This window comes from Vulpes lagopus, chromosome 7 (genome assembly GCF_018345385.1).
Source record: "Vulpes lagopus strain Blue_001 chromosome 7, ASM1834538v1, whole genome shotgun sequence".
NCBI lineage: Eukaryota > Metazoa > Chordata > Mammalia > Carnivora > Canidae > Vulpes > Vulpes lagopus.
Genome location: NC_054830.1, coordinates 95995031 through 96014069, shown reverse-complemented (window position 1 = coordinate 96014069; position 19039 = coordinate 95995031). Strand labels below are relative to the sequence as shown.

The window sequence follows — 19039 nt, the reverse complement described above, 5'->3', positions numbered from 1 at the left end:
ATTTATGTTCCATGACTACCATGGAATAACAAGTGCTATTTTTCCCCTTAACATGTAAGATGGACTGAATTAAAGTTTTTCTTACTGTCAGAGAAAGAACCCAGAGTGAGAAGTTTTAAAAATATGAAATAGGAGCATATTACAGTGCCAAAGCAGACTGGAAGCATGAAAATTAGTATTTTTACAATTCAGAGTACACACTGATATACTCAGGTGAAATGTAATAAGGAGTTAGTCCAACTTTTCAAGAATGATCTTTTTTAAACCAGCCATTCAGCAGATCCATTCATAGAATGGAGGAAAGGGCCTCCTACTTCAATGAGCAACAAGTTTGGAGTCCTATATAAGAAAACTAATTATTTATAAGCTAGTTTGCATGTGTATTTTAGGACAGTGAATAAAGAAATGTACAGAGGACAAAAGTTTGAGAGAATGGAGAAGCATAGTTTTTAAAGGGATTCACTTTAAAGGGTAATAATATTTTTTTTAATTTTTTAAATTTATTTATGATAATCACACACAGAGAGAGAGAGAGAGAGAGAGAGAGAGAGAGAGAGAATGAGAGGCAGAGACATAGGCAGAGGGAGAAGCAGGCTCCATGCACCGGGAGCCCGACGTGGGATTCGATCCCGGGTCTCCAGGATCGCGCCCTGCGCCAAACCGCTGCGCCACCCAGGGATCCCGAGTAATAATAATTTTAAAAAGAAACAACCATCATAACCGACAGTGAAGAATGGGCTAGAGGGGGAAATAAATAGATATTCAGTTTTTAAAAAGGGATTCACTTTGATAAAAGTAAAATGAAACAGACCTCAGAGTAAAAAAAAACTTGAGAAAACAAGGAAGGATGGAGGTAATCATAAAGGAATACAGAGAAATGGGGGTGCTGTTCAACTTTTGTTTTTCCATTTCAACCTTGACAGGTGGCTCAGATCTGAACACAGGGAGCTGTGATAAAAGCTATTTACACTTAAAGGGGGGGAAACAATTTTATTGTTTTTTATTATATTCTAATGGAATTACATGTTCAAGGCAAAAAATAATGAAACAGTGCTTTTGGTAGCCTATCTTACTATTCTTGTTAAAAATAATACACAGAAGGGCACTGGTGGCTCAGCAGTTGAGAGTCTGCCTTTGGCTCAGGGCATGATCCCACGGTGCCAGGATGGAATCCCACATCGGGCTCCTTGCAAGTAGCCTGCTTCTTCCTGTGCCTGTGTCTCTGCTTCTCCTATCTCTCTCTCACATGAATAAATTGAACAAAATCTTAAAAAAATAACACACAGAAAGGCTAAACAACTTTACTTGAACACAGCATAGTGTACTCTCAATATTGTTTATATAGATGCTTCATTTATCAGATGAGGTCCTTTTAAGACTTCTTGACAGAAAATGTCATGTTTTCTACATTTTCGAGGCAGTTATGACTTTCTATGGAAGGAAGTAAGCAGTTTCCTGATGAAGGCCTCAGGAGTTTTTCCAATGTTAGAAAGCAGAGCCTCTCACAGGGAGCTGTGGTCCAAGCCAACTGTTGAAGCAAGATCCCACTATGTACCCCTGAGCCTGAAACTGATGGAGAGGGGAAGAGGAAGCTAGGAAGGGCCAGGGTCTGGGTGCCTAAATGGCTATCCGTTTGCATTTTAAATGGATGCAGGGAAGAGACATGAATGATTCATATGACTAATCCATTCCCTTAGTAATTCCCTACCTCCCTTCTGCCACCACTCACCAATTTTTCAATATGCATTTAAGTAAGTAAAGAGTTTGCCTACAACTGGCAATGACTGCAGTTCACTTTGCTACAAATGGAAGTCAGGTAATATCTGCACATTTTAAAAAGTAATGTACAGGAAAGTGCCCCTCCAACATCTTTGCTCAGGAATGCAGCTCTCTTCCCTTCCCAGTTCCCTCCCTTGTACATAATCATCAAAGTCTGGAGCCATATACGGCAATCAAGTTTTGACATACTTAAAAATTTCTCAGGACAGGGTGCTAATCTGCTTTCACGTATTTTTTTTTTTTTTTTTGTCATTCAAACCCCTTGCAGCAACTAAATCCTCTGCTCCAGACCCTCATGAATATAAAGCAAGTTCATCTCCTAATTTACAGTAATTGTAAGTGAATTGGGCCAAATGGCTCCCAAACTGATTTTTGAAAGACTGATATGCCCTCTTCTGGCTTCTTATTTAAGACAAAAAGAAAACAAAATGTTAGTTTATTAGATGCATAAAAATGTGAGGTGAAAGGTTTTCTATTTATTTACTATATTTACTACTGATGATTTTAATTACTTAATAGAGATTTTCACAGGTAAGTGATAATATTTGGAAGCTCCAACATTATAAAAGGTGTGGATACCTTCCAGTGACACAGTCCTCAGCAAAGGGGCTTTCAACAAATTTTTCCTCAAGTCAAATAACAATGCTGAAGAGGATATAAATGAAGGATTGGGGGTCAGAAAAGTAAAAGCAAAATATATGTACCCACTAGCAAAATGGAGAACAAGTCCTCCCCTAGGTGCCGCACACACCGTCAGTGCCCCCCACTGTATGCCTACGCAGGCCTGCTTTCACAGCTCGGGCCGACAGCAATGCCAATTAGTGTCAGTTGTGATGGGGTTTTAGAGACACAGCCCTTTGTCTTAGAGGAAGTGGGCTGCAACCACCAACTTACTGTACAGAGGCAACCTAACAACCCATTAGGTGGAAATGACTTTTCAGCCACTTCCTCCAGGGACTACATCAGAAAATGATGGCTTAGACAGATGGGAACATTTTTACATTTCTGTATTAACTACATCCAGGAAGGTGGATTTTTATCATTTAATGCTTCCCAATCTTCATTTCATCCCCTTCTTTCCTCTACGTTATTCCTTCATTCCCTATAAAAACATGATATACAATACTACCTAATGATGAACTTCAGAAATAGAGGGAGCTGTCTCATTGCATGTATTAGGAGCATTCTATGGGTCATCTACTAAAACTTTGGGGAAGTAGCAACAGCAAGAAATTCATTACTGGAATATTGTTCTGGAATAGCATTCTGCATTTTGAAAAGCTGTTGATGGTTATCCTTAATAACTCGAGTAGTCAAACTAGTACTAGATTTGACTAAACCAAGAGACAGAAGCAATCCTACTCCTTAGTCCAGGAAAGGTTGAAGTCAAGCACTGCAAACAGGAATGTTCACACTTCTGTTACAAAGTCAAGGCTGGGGCTCTAATCCAGTATTATATTCAGGTGCATGGGTTGTGACAGGGTTAAAAGTAACATTTATTTCCACTCATAGCACCAGACAGAATGCTAATATTATACAAGAAAACTTACTATCTGTTAACATTAATTTCATTTTCTTTAAAATGTGAACTTAAAAACAAATGTAGGTTTATTAAATACTATCCATGTAAACACTTGTTAAGCATTTACTAATCAGATCTGTCCTAACTAATCCACTTTAAAAATCATACTTTTGTCCATGTGCAAAATTGTTTGGTTGAAGAATATCACTTTGAGACATTAAAATATCCATAAGTATACATAAACATCATCAGCAATAAGCAGATCTCAAACATTTTTATAATAGAGATATCCAATAATCAGAACACTCTTTTTTTTTGTTCAAGATACTTCAGTGTGCACAGAACCAAGAAGATGGAAGTACTATGACATCTGGCAATAACAATGAGGTTCTTCAGTAATGTTTTAATTGTAAGTGGGCTTCATAAGCCAATACCTCAAATCTCTTGTTAGTGCTCCTGTTCATAATCTCAGCTGAGTTCTTAAAGCATGAGAGATATACTTTTTAAATTCTTATGTTTAGGTTTTCTTAAAAACTTTTCTCTCAAGCTCCAATAAATCAGATGTCCTATAAAACATCTCATATGGAATCCTGATTATAAAATGTTTAAAGTTTTCATATAAATTGCTAATTTTTTCCTTACTCAAATCAAATATAAAAAGATACAAAGGTACATATATTCTAGTAAATAAAATTTTGATTTGTATACTAAATAAAATCTGATATAAATACTATTAAAGGTCTCAAGTTTTATTTGATTTGGATGTTGATAAAAGTTTTTTAAATGTTGTTCAAATTAGTTCATGATTTTGTAGGCATTAACAATTTTCTTGCTTACTCAACAGAAATATAACATTATAAACAGATATCTAGGCTCTACTTTAAAACACTTCTCAGTCTTTCTCTCTCAGAACAAGTATACATAGAATTTTTGAAAAAACATTATGTAAAAAAGAAGCCATGCTGTTAATTTTCATTATACTCCAACACTGTAATTTTAGAAACACTGAACTACCGTTTATTTTTTAAAAGCTAAATTACATCATTTGAATTCAAAGCAAAATTCATGAAACTTTTTAAAAATATAACAAGTCCTTCTCAATTAGAAGGATTTTGTAAGACAGTGTAATAGCTGCACAATGTTGTAACTGTACCAAAAGCTATTGAATTGTACATTGTAAGTGGTGAATTTTACATTACGTGAATTTTACATTAATACACAAATAGACCTTGTAAAACAAAAGATAAAAATATTTCTGAGTGTCAGTCTGTTTTTATGTGTTTGTTTTAGGTAAATGAATAAGGACTACAGCAAACAAATCCCCCCATTCTTGGGAATTATAAACATAGGAAATAAATTTTCTTCATGGACACATCTCCTTCAAAATAGACTTCATAAAATGTCCCCTCACACATGTCAAAAGCAAATCATTATTTTAAAAACAGCACACTTAAGACTTCGACAAGCTGAACAGGCTCTATCAATACAAGAAGTACTAATTTACTAGACATAAATGAGTAAAGAGAATGAAGAGAGGAAATATCCTACTTAAAGATCGTGTTTTAAAGAATATGTTATTTTCTTTGCATATTTCATATCCTGTCTGGAGAGTCTGCTAGTAATATTGGCCAAAACTTCTACTTCTTATGCACTTACTATATACCAAGCACTGTTCTACACACTCCACAAAGAAAAACGCATGTAACCCTGAAAGTTATGCAATTAAGAGAGCACCACACTATTGTTATCTCTATTTTATAGGTAAGAAAACCAAAGCACAGAGACAAAAAACTAACCTTCCCAACATTCTAACTCCTGACAAATCTAGTCCACTATCTGGGCTCTAAACCACGAGGTTTTACTGCCTCAAAGTTCTGAAAACTCCATTTATGTTCCATGACTACCATGGAATAACAAGTGCTATTTTTCCCCTTAACATGTAAGATGGACTGAATTAAAGTTTTTCTTACTGTCAGAGAAAGAACCCAGAGTGAGAAGTTTTAAAAATATGAAATAGGAGCATATTACAGTGCCAAAGCAGACTGGAAGCATGAAAATTAGTATTTTTACAATTCAGAGTACACACTGATATACTCAGGTGAAATGTAATAAGGAGTTAGTCCAACTTTTCAAGAATGATCTTTTTTAAACCAGCCATTCAGCAGATCCATTCATAGAATGGAGGAAAGGGCCTCCTACTTCAATGAGCAACAAGTTTGGAGTCCTATATAAGAAAACTAATTATTTATAAGCTAGTTTGCATGTGTATTTTAGGACAGTGAATAAAGAAATGTACAGAGGACAAAAGTTTGAGAGAATGGAGAAGCATAGTTTTTAAAGGGATTCACTTTAAAGGGTAATAATATTTTTTTTAATTTTTTAAATTTATTTATGATAATCACACACAGAGAGAGAGAGAGAGAGAGAGAGAGAGAGAGAGAGAATGAGAGGCAGAGACATAGGCAGAGGGAGAAGCAGGCTCCATGCACCGGGAGCCCGACGTGGGATTCGATCCCGGGTCTCCAGGATCGCGCCCTGCGCCAAACCGCTGCGCCACCCAGGGATCCCGAGTAATAATAATTTTAAAAAGAAACAACCATCATAACCGACAGTGAAGAATGGGCTAGAGGGGGAAATAAATAGATATTCAGTTTTTAAAAAGGGATTCACTTTGATAAAAGTAAAATGAAACAGACCTCAGAGTAAAAAAAAACTTGAGAAAACAAGGAAGGATGGAGGTAATCATAAAGGAATACAGAGAAATGGGGGTGCTGTTCAACTTTTGTTTTTCCATTTCAACCTTGACAGGTGGCTCAGATCTGAACACAGGGAGCTGTGATAAAAGCTATTACACTTAAAGGGGGGGAAACAATTTTATTGTTTTTATTATATTCTAATGGAATACATGTTCAAGGCAAAAAATAATGAAACAGTGCTTTTGGTTAGCCTATCTTACTATTCTTGTTAAAAATAATACACAGAAGGGGCACTGGGTGGCTCAGCAGTTGAGAGTCTGCCTTTGGCTCAGGGCATGATCCCACGGTGCCAGGATGGAATCCCACATCGGGCTCCTTGCAAGGAGCCTGCTTCTTCCTGTGCCTGTGTCTCTGCTTCTCTCTCTGTCTCACATGAATAAATGAACAAAATCTTAAAAAAATAACACACAGAAAGGCTAACAACTTTACTTGAACACAGCATAGTGTACTCACATATGTTATATAGATGCTTTCATTATCAGATGAGGTCCTTTTTAAGACTTCTTGACAGAAAATGTCATGTTTTCCTACCTTTTCGAGGCAGTTATGACTTTCCTATGGAAAGCCCCATAATATTCTAGCCACAAATGCTAGGGATCTAATTTATAAATTTTAAAAAATATGACACCTCTTAAAAAGTCACAGAACAAGAAAACGAAATCTGGCTTCCACGAAGGTCAGTGTGTATGCAGTTTTAAACCACTTAGACAAGGTTCCTGGCACCCTCAACTAATTCTCATTACCAGTATCTACTCCCTGGTTTCCAAAAGCCCCATGGTGAGTCTAGCAGCCACACTGCCAGTAGAGACCACAAAGCACTGTTTATAGTGAACAAAACTTTAAGAAAGTTCAGGCAACTAATTCGTATCAGGTGAATGCTGGTAAAAGAGTGAAAAGCTGTGATTAAATCTACCCTTATGCTCCATGTTCCTTAAGGGTACTCCTCAATTACCCAGTGGACATGTGCACGGTGTTGATCTTCACTGAGCCCCCAATTCTTCATTTGTAACAAAAGAATGATATTATTTTTTTACATGGGGGGTTTTATATAGGTTACAGATCATATGTCTATAAGAGCCTCACACAGAGCCAGACACACAGTAAATGGTAAATGGAAACTATTACTATGTTTACTAATCATTATCTTAGACAAAATAAACATTGAAAGAAACTATTTCTGATCTAAAAAACGTATGGCTTCCAGACATGCAGTTTATATGTTTAGATATACCCTCACCACTTCATACATAAGCTGATGTGGTAAAAAGAGAATCTGACAAAAGGAAGGAGTCAGGGAGACCTAAAAAACTGAGGTATTACTTCCAAATCTGTCATTCACTAGCGTGGGAACTTGAAAGAGCCAAATCCAAACTCTATTTCCACTTCCTCTTCTATGACATGCATGAATTGGAATATGCTCCAAATTTCCTCAAAGTTCTAGGTTTATATAACAACATACTAGCTTTTATCACGTACTTATACTTCCTAAATATCATACATCTTCAACCTAAATTTAGTCTATATCTTAAAGGTCTGAGATTCCTGTTTATTCCTTTGGTGCCCAGTACACTGTCCTGTGAACTGAAGATGCTCAATGCAAGTTATGGAATGAGAGGCTGTCTGATGTACAGGCTTGGCTAAGTCTAATCACTGATTGGCTGGAAAAAATGGCACCCCAGGGGGCCCTTCAGAGCCACTATTCACAGGTTCAAAGAGCTTTTATAGTAAAAGTTTCAGAAATGAAGTCATTAGTTAAACAAATATTTTCTGAGTGCCCACTCTGTGCCAGGAACTGCGAATAAAGATACTGTAAGACAGACAGTACCCTCAAGAAATTTAGTCTGCAAGGTAAGTAAATGAGCAATTTCAAGTACCGTGGGATAAAAACACGGGGTGCTATACCACAGGGAGAATGTACCTCTAAATCCAGTCTTATGGAGAAAGAGACTGCTTCACTGAGGAGAAATGAAGTAGGAGCCTAAAGGTCTAAAGGTGAAAAGTAAGCCTGAGCTATTCCAAGGCAAAAAATTTGGAAGTCAACTAGAAGACAAGCTAAACAGGAGGCTATAGAAGCAGGGCAAAAACCAGGTACAGTCTGCCAAGAACAAGACAGAACTTTAATCTTTAGAGAAATGGGGCAAAGTCTTCTATTTCTTTCCTTGTGTTACAGTAATAAATGTACATGTAGTATATAACTACAAACTATTTCGGCACCCGGACTGCAAAATTGTAGCCAGGAAATGCAACTTACAGAATTTGTGCCATTGGGCATTTTCTATTCTGGTTTTTAATTCAGCCTAATGTGGAAAAAGGTCTTTTCTGTAGGAACTTCCAGAAAGATAGTGTCCCACCAACCACTCACCCACCACCCCAGTTCCTGAGTCTTGACTTGAGAGGTACAAAAAAGAGATTTGGCTTTATGTTATTTTTATTGTTTACTGCTTCCCACTCAGTTGCTTAAGTTGTATTTATTTAAGGATGACAGGCTCTTAAGAAGGCAAGTCACCTCTATTTTATCCCTTAATACCAAACATTTCTATTTCATACATATTATAGGTAAACACAATATACATGCCAATCAATTCTACAGGAAAAGGCTAGCAACACAATATAGATATCACACAGTGCAATGGTGACAGAGAGGGAAAGAGTGGCAAGGATTGAACATACCATGTAACTGCAACCAGAAGGATTACAGTACAAGAGGATGTACCTAATAATGCAAGTGAAGAAGGATATGCTGAATCTGAAGCATTTTAAATTATACTCATGGAGTGGCATTTGGGAGCCCTCTTTGCTCATCTAATGGTTTTCATGCCTGCCAGATGCGCGACTATAATTAGATTCACTAAAACTTGAAAAGAATGGCCAATGAGTAACATTTTTCCTAAATATCCCCAGAAGGAATCTGAAGTTCCCAACAATTTATGTATGGAAAGAAAAAGTAGACTACAGACATGAGATTGAAGGGGTAAGAGTATCATGAGAAACTGACAAAACACTTAAATGACAATAATTTATCAGGGTTATACGGATCTATGAACTGAAAAAGAGATAAGGATCTGTGAGCAGTTTCTCCAACAGAATTTAAATGGTATTAATGAAGAAGACACGATACACACCTGAAAAAATTTCTATCTGCTCTCAATAGTCATACTCTGTGGCAAACTTAACTCACATTCCAATCCAAAGTATGTCATCTTTCATTGCCTCAGAGTTCAAGAATGCCAACATTCAGGAGACCACACGTGCATGGTGTTTTTCCCAGGGCACACCAGCAGGCACATACTTAGCATAATTAGTCATAAGTACATACCCATTTTCAAGATGATATATGGATAGCAGACTCTGTTGCTTACTGACACTTAAAAGAGATATTTAATTTGTTGTGATAAAGCAAGGAAAAAGTAGCTGTCAGTTAGGCTGCCATTTCTGTCATAGTTTTTAATACAGCTCCTGTAATTACCCTGTGGTTCTTTATGTTAACTCAGTGAAAGCTTGCTTGGTTTTAGCCTGAAAACAATTTATGAAATTATAGAAACAGAATGAACACAGCAGTTCATTTGTTGAAGCAATTATCCAGATCCTTGTCAAAAAAAAAAAAAAAAGTACAAGTGAGAGAAGACTGTGATGTGCAAAAAATGGTTCTAATTCTATGCTCTAATATGTACAATATGTCTGTGGTTGTGCTGAATTATGTTAATAAACTGCAGCCGAAATATATTTGTCACAATACAAAGAAAAGGCACTATCAATCGTCCTGCCAGATACTTTAAATTAGTCACCAAAGGGTCTAGCCAGAGTTTCCTTTACAACCCGCCGATGAAGAGAAAAGCTCACTGTACAGTTTTTCTTCTGGGACCAGAAGGATTTTTCTAGTATTTTGAATTATCTGGAAAATAACTGTAAAGTGAACCATGGCACAAATGCCATTTTTAAGTGACATTTAAAAATCTAACCGTAGGCACCAATCTGATGTTATTTTTGAGTGGTTATCCATCAAAACCCAGATTCCCAAGCAGTTTCTAAGGAGATTTAGGACACTTGTTGAACAGAGGTTGAGAGAATAAGGCAAGAGGGTGAGAGAATAAGACAATAAAGTGATGTCAGTCAGGGTTATTGCTTAAATAACTGCATAAAGACTAAAACAAATTTCAAGGTGAATAAAGTCTCACTTCATACTCTATTAAGGCAAGAAATCTACAGTTTGTTTGCATTTAGTCAATAAAGAGTAACTTGTAAGAGCAGCATTGTGAAGCTATGTCATCCAAGTTTTACTGTGTTTCAAATCTCTGAAATAACAATTAAATCCATTTTAAATATTCTACCTGCAGAAAAAAGTAACAATTATTGACCTAACTAAAAAGATTTCAAAATTCTTATACATATACATTTCTCACATAAATATCTCCCAAAGAAATAACAGTTCAAGGAAAAGTGTTATTTCACCATACTAAATCTAACCTCTTTCTTCTAACTAGACCACAGAACTTTAATAAAAGCACATTACCAAATGTTTCCTTTTAATTATTTTAATAGTTAATTTGCAGGTGAAAAAGAGAACAGGGATCTAACACTAAAATAAAATGAAGTGCTAGAAACAGAAGCAAAAAAAAAAAAAATCCAAGCTCAAATTGTGAATTGTGCAAAGTGTTATACGCAATAAAATGTGGATGTTGTTCTTACTCTGCACATCTGGAGATGGTTTAGTATACCGATTTCCAGAAACCAAGCAATTGTCCAGGCTGACTAGCCCCTTTCATTCACAAATAAACAATTAATGAAATGGACAACTAATTCTCCAAGTGTTCATATTCATTAGGCTGTTTCCTGAAATTAAGTATCTGCCTCATGATACAATACTGTACACATTAAACAGCCTCCCATCCCTCCCCCTTCTCCAGCCACCTTTCTTCTCATATCAAATGTAGAGAACTAGGAATTTTTATTTCTCTTCATCTTCCCTATAATAACCAAGATTTGTAAAATAAATTCCTTCACTGTGCTGAATAAGTACAAAATATTAAAATATGAAATCCCCTCACCAAGTCTATTCTCTAGAGAATTTCTATTCTCATGGCTCTGTGGATTCACCAAATATTTATCAAACACCTACTATGTGGAAAGCAGAATTCTAAACCCTGACCTGTAAACATAAATATGTCCTCAAGGAATTTACAACTGAGTAGGGAGATAAACCTGACCACAAATAACTATACTATAAAGTAGAATGTGATCAATGTGACAAGAGAGGCATAAACAAAATGTTTTAGGGTTCAGGGGAGAGAGACTACTTCTTCTGAGGTAATGAAAAAAGGCTTAGTGAAGGAGGTGGTTTGGAAGATGGATAGGCTTTCAAGAGGCACTGGACTCGAAGGTCCTCAAGGTCAGAGACCATGTCTTGTTTGACTTGGCATCACCTCCCACACCTAGCACAGTGCTGGGCCGTCAGCACCATGAAAAAGCTATTTAACTGACTTCAGCAAGCCAAGATGGGGAAAGAAGATCACCCAAGAAGATGAACGAGTCCTGCTAATGGCTGTTAAGACAGCATGTGCTCACTCAAAGACCATGTGAGTTTTAAAACAGAGAATACCGAAGAACATAAGGTTAGAAAGGTACTCTAAAAAACAAATTTAGACCCGAATAACTGATAGCCAGCAAAATTTATTTTAAATTTGTGAACCACAGGAAACATTGATAATTTCTCAGCATATGAGTAATTAGTAGAACCATATATCTATTGTTCAAGTTTAAGTAAGAAATAACCAATATAGTTTTCAACTCTAAAATGCAGAGCACATAGTAAAGAAAAATACACCACACTAAGGAAATAATTAGGAACCCACAAACTTACTGACCATTACATTGACAGTGTGTCTTGAACGCCAAGAGAAGCTTCCATTATGTGTGTGCAATCCAGAAAAAAGTTTCTTTAGCAAACTTTAAGTTTAAAAAAAAATGAAATCAAAGAGAAAAGCAGCCCTAACTGCCATAGGTTGTTCAAAATTCATGGTGGCAGCAGGGTGTGTAACATTCCACTACCACTACTCAGACTACTCAGAACAGGTATTTATAACAAAAACAACACATACAGCTCTTCTGGAAAAAGAGATGAGCTTTTACCTTTTTTTTTTTTTTTTTTAATTCCCTGTATTCTGTTGTCCAAGGAGTACTACTTGCTACGTTTTAAGTGACAACAGACAAAATGTAAAGGGAGCCTCCCAGGCTTCTTTCTCACCATCATTTAAGATCTCCTGCATCCCTGAATGTCCAACCATCAATTCAACTTTATGTGAAAAATTCCTGGCAACCAGGACAGGAGACTATGACAATTCCCTGGGATTTCCAAGAAGGAAAGGTGACAACAAGTATGCTTGTCATTTGGATGTGTCATGCAGGATTGCAAAATTTCTGGGTTGTCTCAGATTCCAGATAGGCTGTGTATTTCAAATTGTTTAGATGACATTATGTGACATGTACCTTAACACAACAAAAAAGTAACAGCCACAAAAGGAAATGGAAAACTGCCCCCAAAGAAACAAAGACTAATGAAAACAAATCCAGATTCCTGGTTCATGTGCCTCCAGAGCCAAACCTAATGAAATAAGGCTCAAAACCAAATTACAGTGGTCTTATTAAAAATAATAATATAAAATTATTTATATGTATTTGTATCTATAATGTTTAGAATTGAAACCCAAGCATGTTAAATTTGACTGTCACAAACTTTAAGAAAAAATACTGAGGTGAGGACATACCCTGGGATTTCAATGAATGAAATCCTAATAGAAACAACTGGCCATTGGTTAAAACTTAGACACCTTCCCAAAATATGAAAGAATTTTTTATTAGCAAGCATGGTGTCTTACTCATTTCAACATCCCTCTCACCCTCTCCCCATCCCTCTCTTTAAAAAAAAAGGGGGGAGGGCACCTAGGTGGCTCAGTGAGTTAAGCATCTGCCTTCAGTTCAGGTCATGACCTCAGGATCCTGGGATCAAGCCCCCTGTAGGGCTCCCTGCACAGCAGGGAGTCTGCTTCTCCCTCTATCTCTACCCACCCACCCCACCTCCTGCTCATGCTCTCTCTATCCCTCTCTGAAATAAATAAAGCCTTTAAAAAAAGAAAGCAAAGCAGAACAATATAAAAGGATTATGAAAACAGCTCTATTTCTAGATCAAATTCGAGTTCACTCAGCCCATTTTCACCCGAGGGAATCCCACTAAGGGCTTTAGAACCAATCCCTCCAAGTTTCACCTGTAGATGATGGGGAAAAAATGTGAGGTTATCTATAGGAGATTCTGAGTACATGCCATATGTATGGTCTTTGTGGCAGGCACAAAGATTACTAAAAACTTTCAGTTAATGAAGGGTTAGGTTGCAGGGCTTTACTAATGGTCCTCCAAAGCACTAACAGTTCTTAGCACTCAGTTTTATATTATGACTTAAACACATACAACACAGTACTCGTTATATTTCAGGCGCTGTTTTAGGCATTATAAATTCATTCAATCCTTACAATTTATTTAAACTATGTAGGACACAAGTATTAATTATGCCCATTTCAAAAATAAGAAACTTGAAGGACAGAGACCTCAATAACTGTCGAATGCCTCATAGCTCCTACAAATGGTACAAAAGAATTCAAACCTGGCTGCAGGGTCCATGCTTTTTGTCATTATGCCAAGCTCCCTTTACCCAGTAATGTCCTCAAACCATTCCTGAACTAATCTCTATAGTGAAGTGTTATTTTACAGTCACCAAGCAATTTCCAGGGCTACCAACTTTTAAGACATGCACTTTTCTAGCCAGGCTTGCTTATGGAAGTCCTATCAATTATCCCCATTTTAAAAAAAAGATTTTATTTATTCATTCATGAGAGACACAGAGAGAGGCAGAGACATAGGGAGAGGGAGAAGCAGACCCTGACAGGGAGCCTGATGTGGTACTTGATCCCCCGACCCCAGGATCAGGATCTGAGCCGAAGGCGCAACCGCTGAGCCACCGAGGCATCCCAATTATCCCCAATCTTATACTCTTATACTCAGTGTAGTACCACACGATCAGTGAGGCCAATCAATGCCTTGGGGACTGTCACGACCAATCCCTCCCTGCCATGCAACCTCTTCGATGGCTGGAGTCTGCTGGTTAGCCACACTGTCTCTGTGATTTAAACCAGACCATCTGGTCTTGTTCTCTGAGCTGGGGCATGCCTGAAATACTCAGATTGCATTTAATAATTTCTCTCTCTGGCCAAATTTAAGCTCTAGAGCTATTCTACATAGAATTCAGTTCATTCTACAATAACATAGAGAAAGTTTTCTTTGAGATAAACTTTTTCATTATCAAAGTCTGTTCATGGGATGACCACCCAGCAGGAGGAAAGCCATAGGGAATATGGCAGTGGACTTGAGACATGACATCCAATATAATGTTCAAGGGCTCTCCTTATTTACAGAATGCAATCTGTAGGAAAGATCTACAAATTCCAGTATCAAAAAGGAGGTAAATTTCATATTACAATACTTACTAAACCCTACAAGCTCTTCCAAAACTACAAATCAAAGGTCAGATTGAAGCAAGGACCAAGAACATGAAATAGAGAAAGGATGGATATTACTCCCTTCTACATGAGCCTAGACTATTCAATTACTTAAGTCATCCATTCTTTTTTTTAATATTTTATTTATTTATTCATGAGAATACACAGAGAGGAGAGAGAGAGAGGCAGAGACATAGGCAGAGGGAGAGGGAGAAGTAGGTTCCATGCAGGGAGCCCGACATGGGACTCAATCCCGGTCTCCAGGATCATGCCCCTGGGCTGAAGGCGGCGCTAAACTGCTGAACCACCTGGGCTGCCCAAGTTATCCATTCTTAAAAAATTAATTAATTCAGTTGGTCTTTGGGAAACTCCAATACAATGTCTTCCATAGTCAATAATTGACTGGTCTCATAAAGTTAGAGGAAATTGTTGCAGGCTCATTTAGTCTTGAAGCTATGGAAAAAGAGGTGCTCTTTCAAAACTCAACTGACTTTCAGGAAAGAGGAGAGAATGATTTTCATCAATAACATTTATCTACTGACATGGCAACAAATTTAATTGAGTCACCAAAATTCCCAAACTTGTAAAAGTGAAGCAATTCAAAAAAATTTTTTTGCTGACCATCTACCATGTCAGGCAAAAAGATCATTAAAGCAAGGAATGCGGGGATCTCTGGGTGGCTCAGTGGTTTAGCGCCTGCCTTTGGCCCAGGGCGTGATCCTGGAGTCCAGGGATCGAGTCCCACATCAGGGTCTCTGCAGGGAGTCTGCTTCTCCCTCTGCCTGTGTCTCTGCCTCTCTCTCTTTCTCTCTCTCTCTCTCTCTCTGTGTCTCTCATGAATAAATAAATAAAATCTTAAAAAAAAATAAAACAAGGAATGCTATCTTAGAATGGTAGATCAACTGGGGCCTCAGAAAGAGGGGGAAGAGAGAAATTCAAGTGAATTACAAAAGTTGAAAGGGAGGGTGGCTTTCCTTGGGGAACAAAAGGAGAAACATGAAAACAAACGTCCCAGTTAAAATATTCACAGAAAAATTACTATGTACACTATCAATGCTCTTACCAAGAATATGAGAGGAAAAGAGAGGGGCACAGAGAAAATTCAACCCCAACACAATACTTTGGAAAAACAAGAATAATTCTCTTAAAAAAAAAAAAAAACAGGCTTCCTGGCATACCAACCTCTCTGTGATTGCAGGGTGAAAACTGTAACATAAAAACCCAGTCCATAAGTGCCAGAGGAAAAGAAACTTTCCCAAATAACAAAATAAAAATAAACCTTCACTTAAAATAATATATTACACACTGGTGTAAACTGAAATGCTCTTGTCCATGGGTTGAGCTTATGAAACTCTTAAACACGAGCATGTAACACTAACAAACTATTTGACATTATTATTTGGGTTCAAAGACTCCCTTTTTCTAAATGTTTATAGCACCATACCAGTTATTTCAACTGAGCTGACACAATGAATTTCAAATGATCTAATACTTTTGACTTACCAGCGGATTAGCACATGATTACTCTGAGTAAAAGGATTATTATTACTGCTGCTCTAAGATATTAACACTTTCTGTAACACACTCTAAGGACGCTGTATAGATCACTAAAAAATGTGACAAAATACATGGGGGAAAGGGGATTTTTAAAAAAGGAAGGTGATAAGTGTTCTTCTCTTTTAGGTTTTCTTGCTTAAAATAAGGTGGGCCTCCCAATGGCAGAAGCAGCATTTTGCATTGATGCTTTCAATGGTTTACAAGTTACAAATAAGTAAGTCCAGTATTCAGTGCACTTAAGAAATTAAACCACGTGTGGCCTTCTTCGCATGAAGATCAGGCTCCAAACAAAAACCCCCACTTTGTAATAGACAACTAATTCTCCTGTAATGAATGACAGAACACAGCATTAATGTACTTAACAAGACAGAGCTAAATTCAATGAAGCTTGACGCCATTTATATGAAAAAGGGTTACATTTGTAGACAGAGCCAAAGGGAGAGAGGATAATTCTGAATTAAGCAGCACAGCTTCTGCTCTGGTTTAGTCCTCTCGCAGGAAATAAAGATCATAGCTAAAATAGGACCCTTAAAACTGGCAGCAGCAAACAAAGCAAAATACCACCATATTAAATCCTAACTCTCACTGATGAAAAGGTAACAGCTAAAAGACTTTGCTTAGAGCCTCTATTGGCAAAAGTGCCACTTCTTTATAGCCTAATTCCTGGTCCATCAGAAACCTGCCTTTCTCTACCAGACTCCATGATATGCAATTCAGCTGGCACAATACACCATCACAGAAAAAAATCAGATAACCTGTATGATGTCTTACTACCTACTGAATCTTATGGATACATCATTAAATCAAAAGATGTGAAAGTAAGCCATGCGACAGTATGCTGAACAGATAAGTTGAGGTGGCTTTTTTGAGAGTTTTAGTGTTACATTTACCCTTGCTCTAACAAAAAGGTCTGAGAAGTCCTAGGGACACAAGTTGTTGTGGAAGTGTGAAAGTGTATGAATATGTGTGGCCATCACAACAAAAGATTTTTAAAAGCTTATGAATGAAATAAGGCTGTCTTTTTTTTTTCACTGTAAGTTCAGAAAATGGATTTTAAAGCAGAAAAATGGATTAAAAACATAACCTATGAATGATGCCAATCAAGCATGTACATTCTAAAAACACTCGATCAATTACTATACGTAGACAAGAGAATATTTGACTTCCTCTAGCAGGTTTATAGTAAGAACACTGACCTAAATAGCACCTTTTATGCATCTGGTGATATGACTTATATCTATAGGATGTTCTTACACACATGGAGGTAACACCACCTGGAACTGCTATACCTTGAGGCAGGGAAGCTTCAGTCTTCCTCTTCTCTCCCCTATTCACAGTGTTATCTGGTTCTGTTGTTGTCACAGAGCCAGGGAATGAAGCTCTTCCAGAAAACTTACCCAAGATCAAACTGTGCCTGGTGACAGCAGTGTCCAGGCCATAAGTAATGTTCAAAGGATTCAACAACGCCTGTGACTGATCATTCTCTTTCCCTTGCCATCACCTGCTGATTTTGTCCAGGTGTTTTATGGCTATCTTGAGGATCTGGAGAACAGACAGAGGGAAGACTTTGCCAATTTCTTTTGTCTGGGATTGTGAATTCCTTACACAGATGGCGGACAGCCTTAGCTGGGGGCAGCGCCAGGCTATACTGCCTTCAACCTCCAAAGGGCAAAACAGAGGGAGACATTATCTTCTCCCACAACACTGCCTGTAACATGTCTGTGGTTAGCAAACTGAGACAGCATGGCTTCACAGGGAGTAAAGTGAAGAAGGGAGAAAGTCAACAAATAACTTGAAAATATTTACCTGTTTGACGTTTTACCAAGCATTTATTTACCACGGAATCAAAGCTGCTGATGAGACAGATGATTCCTGAACAAATACACTTCTATCAAAGATTCCTTACCCCAAGGTTCAGTTACTTTTTTCAATTATATGTCAAAGTCATCAGTTCTCCTAAATTAAGTGACTTTTAAATAGTGACTAAAAATCCAAATCAACTCTTTAGAACTATTATACTGCTGTACTAGAAAGAATGGACTGGTGTCTAACTACACCTATGATGTCTAATATGGTAGCCACTAGCCATATGTGGACACTGAGCACATGAAATGTGGCTAGTCCAAATTGAAATGTGCTGAAAGTGTAAAATAGACACTGGATTTTAAACAGTACATAAAGATGAATGTAAAATGTCTTGATATTCATATTAGTTACATATTTTTACATCTATTATACATGAACATAATGTTTGATACATTGGGTTAAATAATACATACTATTAAAATCAACTCAACCTGTTTCTTTTTACTTTTATAATGTGGCTCCTAGAAAATTTAAAATTATGCGTAAAATATTGGATGGTACTTGTCTAAACACTAGGATTCTTGTCCTTTTCAATCTATTGTTGGTTATTTGACCATGGTCGTCTTTAGCTTTCTGAGCCTCATCATTTTCAAATGAAAGGGATGGAAGTAAAGGATACAGATTCAAAATTTTACAGCTCCAAAAATCATAAAATTTTGTTTGCTTATTTTTTCAGACTTTCATTCCTAAATCTCAGGTCCATTTTCATTTGAACCTGCTCTAAAGAAACAATGAAGAACAAATAATAGGAAAACAGGTGTTATTCATTAATTAATTTACAAACCTACAGCTCATTCTGATGATTTTTTAAAAAGATATCTTTATGGGGAGCCTAGGTGGCTCATTCAGTTAACATCCAACTCTTTATTTCAGCTCAAGTAATGATCTCTGGACCCTGGGATCAAGTTCCATGTTGGGTCCCAGCTCAGCTCAGAGTCTGCTTCTCCCTCTCCTTCTGCTCCTCCCACGACTCTCTCTCTCTCTGAATAAATATTTATCTAGAGATATCTAGATA

General features: G+C 37.2%; 1 protein-coding gene across 16 annotated transcripts in view; it reads right to left on the bottom strand.

Moving 5' to 3' along the window:
* The window catches only part of BNC2 (basonuclin 2), a 443558-nt gene that overhangs the window by 171255 nt on the left and 253264 nt on the right, over positions 1-19039 (bottom strand). Inside the window, exon 1 of one of the 16 annotated variants that reach the window (XM_041761500.1) lies at positions 17556-18107. The exons of the other annotated variants lie outside the window; for them this stretch is intronic. The gene's annotated coding sequence lies outside the window, so the exon portion shown is untranslated. Of the gene's footprint in view, positions 1-17555; positions 18108-19039 lie in introns of those variants that run through there. 16 annotated transcript variants of the gene reach the window in all.